We start from the raw sequence: 9,209 nt of genomic DNA, 5'->3' as shown, positions 1-9,209 counted from the left end.
ATCAACAATACACAATCTCACGAAGCATGAATTTGGGGTTTTACGACCCAGAGGCACAAAAAAAACCAGGTTGGTCATGTAGAATATTGCTTTTCAAGCTGTTTTCAATGGATGGGTAGGATACAGTTGTGTTTCATAACCTTGTAATGCCAAAGAAGGGACATCTGTCACAGGGAAGCGATGAATGCCGGTCACTATGACAATCATGAATTAGATGATCGTTATTGGAATCCTAAATACTAAAATAACTTGAGTATTTATTTATTAGGCTGTCACAAATAGATCACAAGATTTAAGCTTATAGATCCAAAATCACCGTCTAACACAAATCAGTGCCTTTTGATATTCAAAACTTTCTTCATCATTAAATCAAAACGGTACAATAACAAACACTAAAAATGGAAGAAGAAAAATAATTAATACAATTGTGCCTTCTACACAATTAATAATAATAATATATTATCAGTTTCATCTTGTCACATTTCACTTGAGTGTTCTTCATTAACTTATATCATCACAATACCTTAAATATTCAAAGTTGACTCAATACTCAGCTTTTCTCAAACATTATTTATTTGGTACCTCAAACAAAAATGAGACAATACTAATGCACATTAACATCTGAGACTATGCCGTGCCGTTGTGCATAATTTACTTGCAAATCTATACTATAATTCAATATTGCAACCTCATTCTTGCCATATTATAAAAATCTGTTCACATTCAATATTCTTCTTTTTCGTTTTGTCTTCTAAAGAGCAGAGAAAATAATAACAATAAATTATAATTTTCTTAATATTGTTGTCTAATTTGTATTACTAAGATACTTAGAATAATAACTTTGCAGAACTTCGTAAAAAACAAAAGAAAATATAATTTCAAAAGAATACCAGGAAGGTGAAGATGTAGGACTAACACACGTTCTTGTAAAAGGTTCTGCACAATAAAATAAACAAAGCGATATGTTTACTACACAAATCCTAAGATGAATAAACAGATAAAGTTAACAATGACATAATCAAACTAGCAAGTACTTGTATCTATTGGCTTCACCACGTAATCCATACGATGTTCCCAATGCTCCAAAAATGCACTATGTATCTTGGTCCAATCTTTCTTTCTACTTTTTCTTGTCCACTCTTTAAAAATTTCATACAAATTAAGAAATTTCTTATGATGGGAGGATATATCGTCTGAAACATGTTCCACGCCAGCTTTAAGTGTAGGGTCATGTAAGATCCTTTTCTCCATATAGAAAATGGAGTTAAGAGTATAACCCATATAAACTTGCTCATTGCATGGGGCCGACAAAAATACATCAGTTAGACGATCATACGAAAACCATGTGATCTATAATGAAACACCAAAATAGGAAAAATTAGATAAAGATAAATTACACTTTATTACTGATGTAAGTGTATTTCACTTCATAATGATAGATTGCACATACAATGTATACACAAGCTAGATACAAAAGGTTGTATCCCTGAGATCACGCCTTCTACATACCTATAATATTAGACTATTATCTGACAGATAATATGATGGATGAAGTATATTACTCACAATATCTTAACACACTTCAAATGTTGATAACTTTCGGCTACTCACATGGAACTTACAATACAATAAAAACAACAATAACATACTCAGTATAATCCTAAACTAATATATGTCAAATAGATATTGTCTGCTGGTTATTTTTCTGTTTCAACTTTTGAGGATGAATAACTGACAACGTAGAACCAAAATAGTCCAGCCTTTATACATTAAGGAGCACCTTGATCATTTTCTCGAATTTTGATAGATAAATGACTTACTTCTTCAGGTGTTAACTAACTAAACAAATCCTGCATTGCGGAGACAGACAGCCTGAAGGAATGATTCTTCACTCGATTTCTCAATAGCTCTATCCATCCAAGTGCCAAGGGAATGTGTTTGGACACTCAATATTGGACATGTGAAAGACCAAGGGCGGCTCAATATAATAGAATGGGTGGCCTAAAGCTAAAATTTAGAAAAATGAGTTACTCTTATTTTTTATATATATTTTATTTTCATAAATTCTAAAAAAATATTGTGATAGATCATAATTTAATAATTAATTTTTCTTTTTCAATTGATAGTATAGCCATTCTTTGTAATATTTTGTAGGACAAGAATATATATATATATATATATATATATATATATATATATAAATTATTGTAGGTTACATACAACACAAATGTTCAAATCTCTCTTATTGATTATAGTTTTGAAAACTTTTTAATATAATCAATTGTTACATGAACTATCAAAATTATTCTAAAAGTGTTTAAAAATAAAATTAAGACTTCACTTCATTGAATATGCCAATTAGGGTATTAATTTTTTCTTATATAATATTTCGTAATATTTTAAATTACAAAAAATAATATTATAGTGATTGTTACCTTTAGAAGATCTTCAAAGTTAAGATATTTAAATTTAATTATTTGATAATCTATTTAGTTTGAGCTTGAAGTGATTAATTAAAAATCTCAAAGAATTGAAGAAAATCTTACAATGTCAATATAAAAACATGGTTAATTTAAATTAAAGCGAATTAGACAAATTAAGAAAAAAAAGTAACTATTACAACAAATAATTTTTTTATATTCTACTTAGGGTTTCTTCCAAGTGTGCTATTGCGTGCTTCTCACAATTAATATTAACATTTTACATCGCCTTTCAGTAGATCTGATGTCTCTTTTATGTATGTAGGTATGTATCTCCTTCATATTTTGTTTGGTCAGTCTTTTGGTTCTTAGTTTAATCGGTCAAATTTATTTTCTTTTTGTGCATCTTCGGTATGTTTTCGTATTTGAGCAAACTGAATTTGGGGGATTTTTGATTCTTTGGAGGCCCTTATTTTTTGGGGCCTAAAGCCACTGCTTTAGTGGCTTTAGAGTTGAGCCGCCCTGTCAAAGACTATACCAACTCTAGGAAAACGCTCTAACATGAATATCTACCCACATAAAAAAAATATAAGACTAATTCAATGTCGTTTAAGAGAAATCAAAAGGCAATAGAGGCATAGTTGTAGTTGTTGTTGTTGTATTACCATCAAGAAAAGGTTGTCTATATGCTAAACTATCATCTCCAACTCTTTTTGGAGCATTATGCATGATAGCTATGCATGGCTGTGCCTCATGCATAATCTTTGATACGATCAACATCCCTCAAGAAAGACAAAATGAATGCAGAAATATATCTGGTTACTGAAGGATACGTTGTCAAACCAATTAGGTATAGCACATATGCTCTAATGTACTCATCACTCTTGTCATCAAAGTCTATATATGCCTTCCTAATGGAAGCGAGGCTAATCAAACCATCTTTAAGAGATAACTTGTCTCTTCTTCCTTTTAAATGTTTTTCAAGAAAATTTTCATCCTTTTCATCCACTTCAATAATAGGTTTACCATCTATAGGGAGCCCAATTATTTTCAATATGTCTTCCAAACCAAAGAACAAGTTGATCCCATTAAATACGAAGCATGTTTTTTTGTTATCGTAAAACTTGATCAACACATCTAGTAGTCTCATAACAATATTAGGAATAAGATTGAATCTAGAAACTATTAGTTTTTTTCACATATCATAACATCTATATTGAAGAAAGACCTATTTGTTAAGAAATAAATAAATGGTGTAGTTGTCTTACCGATGAAACTTGAAAGTTTTCAATGAAATTATCCATTAATATCAGCAACAATAGTTGGAGTAGCACTTAAACATTCTGTAAAAAATAAGACAAGTGAAATTAACTTAATAAACACACCAACACAATATAATATTTTTATATGCATAATGAAAATAATGAAATTAGTCAAAGATTGTAGTACCTTCTTCAATCTCTTCAAGCTTTTCAATGTTTTCTAGCGATTCACGTAAATCAATAAGAGTAGACCGCAATCAATTGTGTGTACAAATAAGAGCTTCCACTGTTTTAAGAGTTAAAGAACTCCTAAATGAATCAACTACACGACCACCAGTGCTAAAGGCTTGTTCACTAGAAACAGTAGACACTAGAATAGCTAGAACATCTTCTGCCAGTTTTGAAAGAATAGAAAATCTAGTTCTATTTTCTTTCCACCAAGTCAAGAGATCAAGTTCACTCTTCTTTTCTACCAACACGTCATTCAAGTATTTGGCTATCTCTAATGCATTTTCAATTTTTTTAGTGATTCCATGTGCTTTGCAAATTAAGAATCAAGGAAGTTGTAAGACCCCAGAAGTCAGAGAGTTGGATCAAAAAGAGAAACCCAAGAAAATATAGTCTGACTTTAAGTTTACGAGTCCCTCTACGACTCGTAGCTATTCCTACGACTCGTAGGGACGAGTCGTAGAATAAACTCTCTGAGCTTGTTTAGGACCATCCTCAGAAGAAGTCCTATGAATCCACATGACGAGTAGTAGTCTTGTTGACGAATCGTAAGGACGACTCGTAACAAAACTTTAGAGGCTCAAAATTTGTAGGTTTTCAGGCCTGTAGGACGAGTTGGGTCTACGACCCCTAAATTCATTGACGAGGCATAAAAAAGACTCGTAGACAAAACTTCAGAGACTTAAGATTTCATGGATTCTCAGACCTGCAGGACAACTCAAGAAGATGAGTTGAAGAAGTTATTACGACTCGTAGAGTACAATTCATGGTTCAAAAATTTGAGTTTAATGAAGGTATAAGGGTCTTTTCACCAAGTTCGGTTCAATGAATGCGATTTAGGATTTTTTTTGATATTTTCAAAAATATACAGTCCGACATAAATATTATGATATGTATCTCAAAATCTAATACTATATAGGAATTTATCTACGAAAATTCACATTGTTTTGTTAAATTACATATAAATTCTCTTGACATGATTTTTTTTCATTTTAAGCACACTCTTTATGTATAGTATGTGTATCATCATATATAATAAGTTTGTATCAAAATTTATTTTACCTTAAATCTTGTGTGGACCTAAATGCTATGAATGCCCTAAGGATCGTGCCGAGGCCGCACACATTGGTCTCCCAGGTACCTACGGAGGGTCTCATAATAGTTTCAAAGAAAAATCAATTGGAAGCCAGTTCACCAAAAATATTCATTGGCTAACACACACGAAAATATTGCCTAATTCTATGAATGTGCCATGGACCGGCCAGGCGACATGCCAAGTGCCCAGGCGACATGCGACGTCGGTAGAGCCTATATCCTAGGCGATGTTATCTCGATAGTCATGCTCCCCTGCACTTATGAACCATGGCACAGGTGCACCCGGGCACCATGGCACCGGTGCATCCGGGCACCAAGGCACCATGGCACTGGTGCACCCTGATACTAAGGCACCATGGCACTGGTGCACCCAGGCACAAAAGCACTATGGTACCATAGCAACGTGTGCACCCGGGCACAAAGGAACAATGGCCGGATTGGGGGAAAATTTAAATTGAATGCGGTAAAGGTAGTTTTTCAAAAAATTGGATCAAACAAACTGCCTTGCAGGAGTTTGTCCAGATAAATCTCAAAAAATACACAAAATCAATTTTTTTTGCTTAAAACGGACATCCGTGGCCAAAGTTATGAACGTTTGAAGTTTGGCCATTTTAAAAGCTTGTGCAGCCCTAAAATGCTATGAACGCATCGTGGATCCCACTGAGGCTGTATGCACTGATCCCTCGGGTACCTACAGAGGGTCCCATAGTAGTTTTAGAGAAAAATCCACTGAAAGCCAGTTCACCAAAAATATCCATGGGCTAACACACACTAAAAACTGACAAAATCGCCTAGTTCCTGTTATGTCTCCCCTAAAATACTCCTAGACACCGTAAAAGCCGCATCGGGGCTACTAGAGTGGTTTCCCAGGTCGTTACGGATGCTACTAAAGAAGAATTTAAAAAAATTCAACTCAGACCCCCGATATCTAAAAAATCCGTGGGCTAACACACACGAATAACTGATAAAATCGCCTAATCTTGTTGTGTCGCACCTAAAATGCTCCTAAATACCGTAGAAGTCGCGTCGGGGCTAGTAGAGTCATTCTCCAGGTCGTTATAGAATTTACTACAGAAGAATCTAAGAAAATTTGATCCGAACCCCCGACACCTAAAAAATCCGTGGGCTAACACACGAAATACTGACAAAATCGCCCAATTTTTGTTGCATAGCCCCTAAAATGCTAGTAGACGCAGTAGAAGCCGCGCTGGGGCTACTGGAGTCATTCCTCAAGTCGATATAAACATTACTAAAGAAGAATACAAGGAAATTTGACCCGGACCCCAACATCTAAAAAATCACTAGGCTAACACACACGAAAAACTGATAAAACCACCTAATTCTTATTGCATCGCTCTTAAAATGCTCCTAAACATTGTAGAAGCCACGTCGGGGCTGCTAGAGTTATTCTCCAGGTCGTTACAGATGCTACTAAAGAAGAATCTAAGAAAATTCAACTTGGACCCCCGGCACCTAAAACAATCCGTGGGCTAACACACACGAAAAACTGATAAAATTGCCTAATTCCTATTCTGTTGACCCTTAATGCTATGAATGCGCCATGGATCACTTTGAGGCCACACATACTTATCCCCAGGGTACCTACGGAGGGGACAAAGCAATTTCAGATAAAATCCACTGGAAGTCAGTTCACCAAAAATATCCATGGGTTAACACACACAAAAAAATGGCGAAATAATTTGATTTCGCTTGTGCGGCCCCTAAATTCTTTGAACACGCCTTGGATAGCGCCGAGGCTGCATGTACTGATCCCCTGGGTATCTATCGAGGATCGCATAGCGTTTTTGAGAAGAGTCCACCGAAAGCCAGTTCACCAAATATATATCCATGGGTTAATACACACAAAAAATGGCAAAATTGTCTGATTCTGCTTATGTAGCCCCTAAATGCTGTGAACGCATCGTGGATCATGTTGAGGCCACACATACTGATCCCTTGAGTACCTACGAAGGGTCCCATAGCTGTTTTGGAGAAAGATCCACCGAAAGCCTGTTTACAAAAAATATCAATGGGCTAACATACACAAAAAATATTAGAATATCGTCTGATTCCATTTGTGCGGCCCCTAATTACTTACGAAGATTGTTTTTATGCTTAATCATGGAGGCTTTTGATCTAATATTCCATACTCTACTTTAACCTCAGCTCAAATATCAAAAAATGGAAGAGAAAATGAAAAGATGAATGATAAGGCATAAATCGCATTCATGAAATTCGATTTATGAACAAATTTTGATATTTTCAAAAATATACAGTCCGACATAAATATTATGATATATATCTCAAACTCTAATACTATCAAAGAAATTTATCTACGAAAATTCACATTGTTTTGGTAAATTACATATAAATTCTCTTGACATGATTTTTTTAAATTTCAAGCACACTCTTTATGTATAGTATGTATATCGTCATATATAATATGTTTGTATCTAAATCTATTTTACCTTAAAAGCTTGTGCGATCCTAAATGCTATGAATGCCTAAGGATCGTACCGAGGCCGCACACATTTATCTCGCGGGTACCTACGAAGGGTCCCATAATGGTTTCGAAGAATTATCAATCGAAAGCCAATTCACCAAAAATATTCATTGGCTAATACACACGAAAAAATCATCTGATTATGCTTGTGCAACCTCTAAATGCTATGAATGTGCCGTGGATCGTCCAGGCGACATGCCAAGCACTCAGGCGACATGCGACGTTGGCAGAGCCCAAAGCCTAGGTGAGGTCACCCCGACAGTCACGGACCCCTGCACTTGTGCACCATGGCACCATGCCACAAGTGCACCCGGACACTATGGCACCGGTATATCCAGGCACCAAGGTACCATGGCACCATGACACTAAGGCTCTGGTGCACCTAGGCACCAAGGCACTATGGCACCATGGCAACGTGTGCACCCGGGCACCAAGGGACAATGGTCGAATTGGGGGAAAATTTAAATTGAATGCGATAAAGGTAGTTTTTCAGAAAGGTGGCTTGGCTAAATCACCTTGCAGCAGTTTGTCATATAGATATCGAAATACACAAAATAAAAAATATCGCATAAAATAGACATCTATGGACAAAGTGCTGAACATTTGAAGTTTGACCATTTAAAAAGCTTATGAAGCCCAAAATGCTATGAATGCACCATGATCGCGCTGAGGATGCAAGTACTGATCCTTCAGGTACCTACGGAGGGTCTCATAGCGGTTTCAAAGAAAAATTCACCGAAAGCTAGTTCACCAAAAAAATCAATGGGCTAACACACACAAAAACTAACAAAATCGCCCAATTCATGTTTCATAGCCCTTAAAATGCTCCTAGATGCCATAAAAGCCGCACCGGGGCTATTGGATTCGTTCCCCAGGTAGTTATAGACACAACTAAAGAAGAATCCAAGAAAATTCAACCCGTACCCCTGGCACCAAAAATATCCGTGGGCTAATACATGCGAAAAACTGATAAAATCGCTTAATTCATGTTGCGTCGCTCCTAAAATGCTCCTAAACGCCGTAGAAGCCATTCGAGGCTACTAGAGTCATTCCCCAGGTCACTACAGATGCTATTAAAGAAGAATCTAAGAAAATTCGATTCGTACCCCCGATACCTAAAAATCTGTGGGCTAATACACATGAAAAACTGATAAAATCGCCTAATTCCTGTTGCGTCTCCCTTAAAATGCTTCTAGACGCCGTAGAAGTTGCTCTAGGGTACTGGAGTTGTTCACCAGATCATTACGAAAGCTATTAAAAAATAATCCAAGAAAATTCATCCCGAACTCCCAACACCTAAAAAATCTATGGGCTAACACACATGAAAAACTGACAAAATTGCCTAATTCATGTTGCATCTCCCTTAAAATGCTCCTAGAAGTCGTAGAAGCCGCGCCGGGGCTACTGAAATCGTTTCCAGGTCATTATAGACACTACTAAAGAAAAATCTAAGAGAATTCGACCCAAACCCCCGACACCTAAAAAATTCATGGCCTAACACACATGAATAATTGACAAAATCACATAATTCATGTTGCGTCGCCCCTAAAATGCTCCTAAATACCATAAAAGCTATGATGAGCTATTGGAGTCATTCTCTAGGTCGTTTCAGATGCTACTAAAGAAGAATCCAAGAAAATTTGACCTGGAACCTAAGCACCTAAAAAATTTGAGGGCTCACACGCACATAAAATTGACAAA

The sequence above is a fragment of the Solanum dulcamara genome, chromosome 1 (assembly GCF_947179165.1).
Source record: "Solanum dulcamara chromosome 1, daSolDulc1.2, whole genome shotgun sequence".
NCBI lineage: Eukaryota > Viridiplantae > Streptophyta > Magnoliopsida > Solanales > Solanaceae > Solanum > Solanum dulcamara.
Note: the sequence above shows the minus strand (reverse complement) of the source record.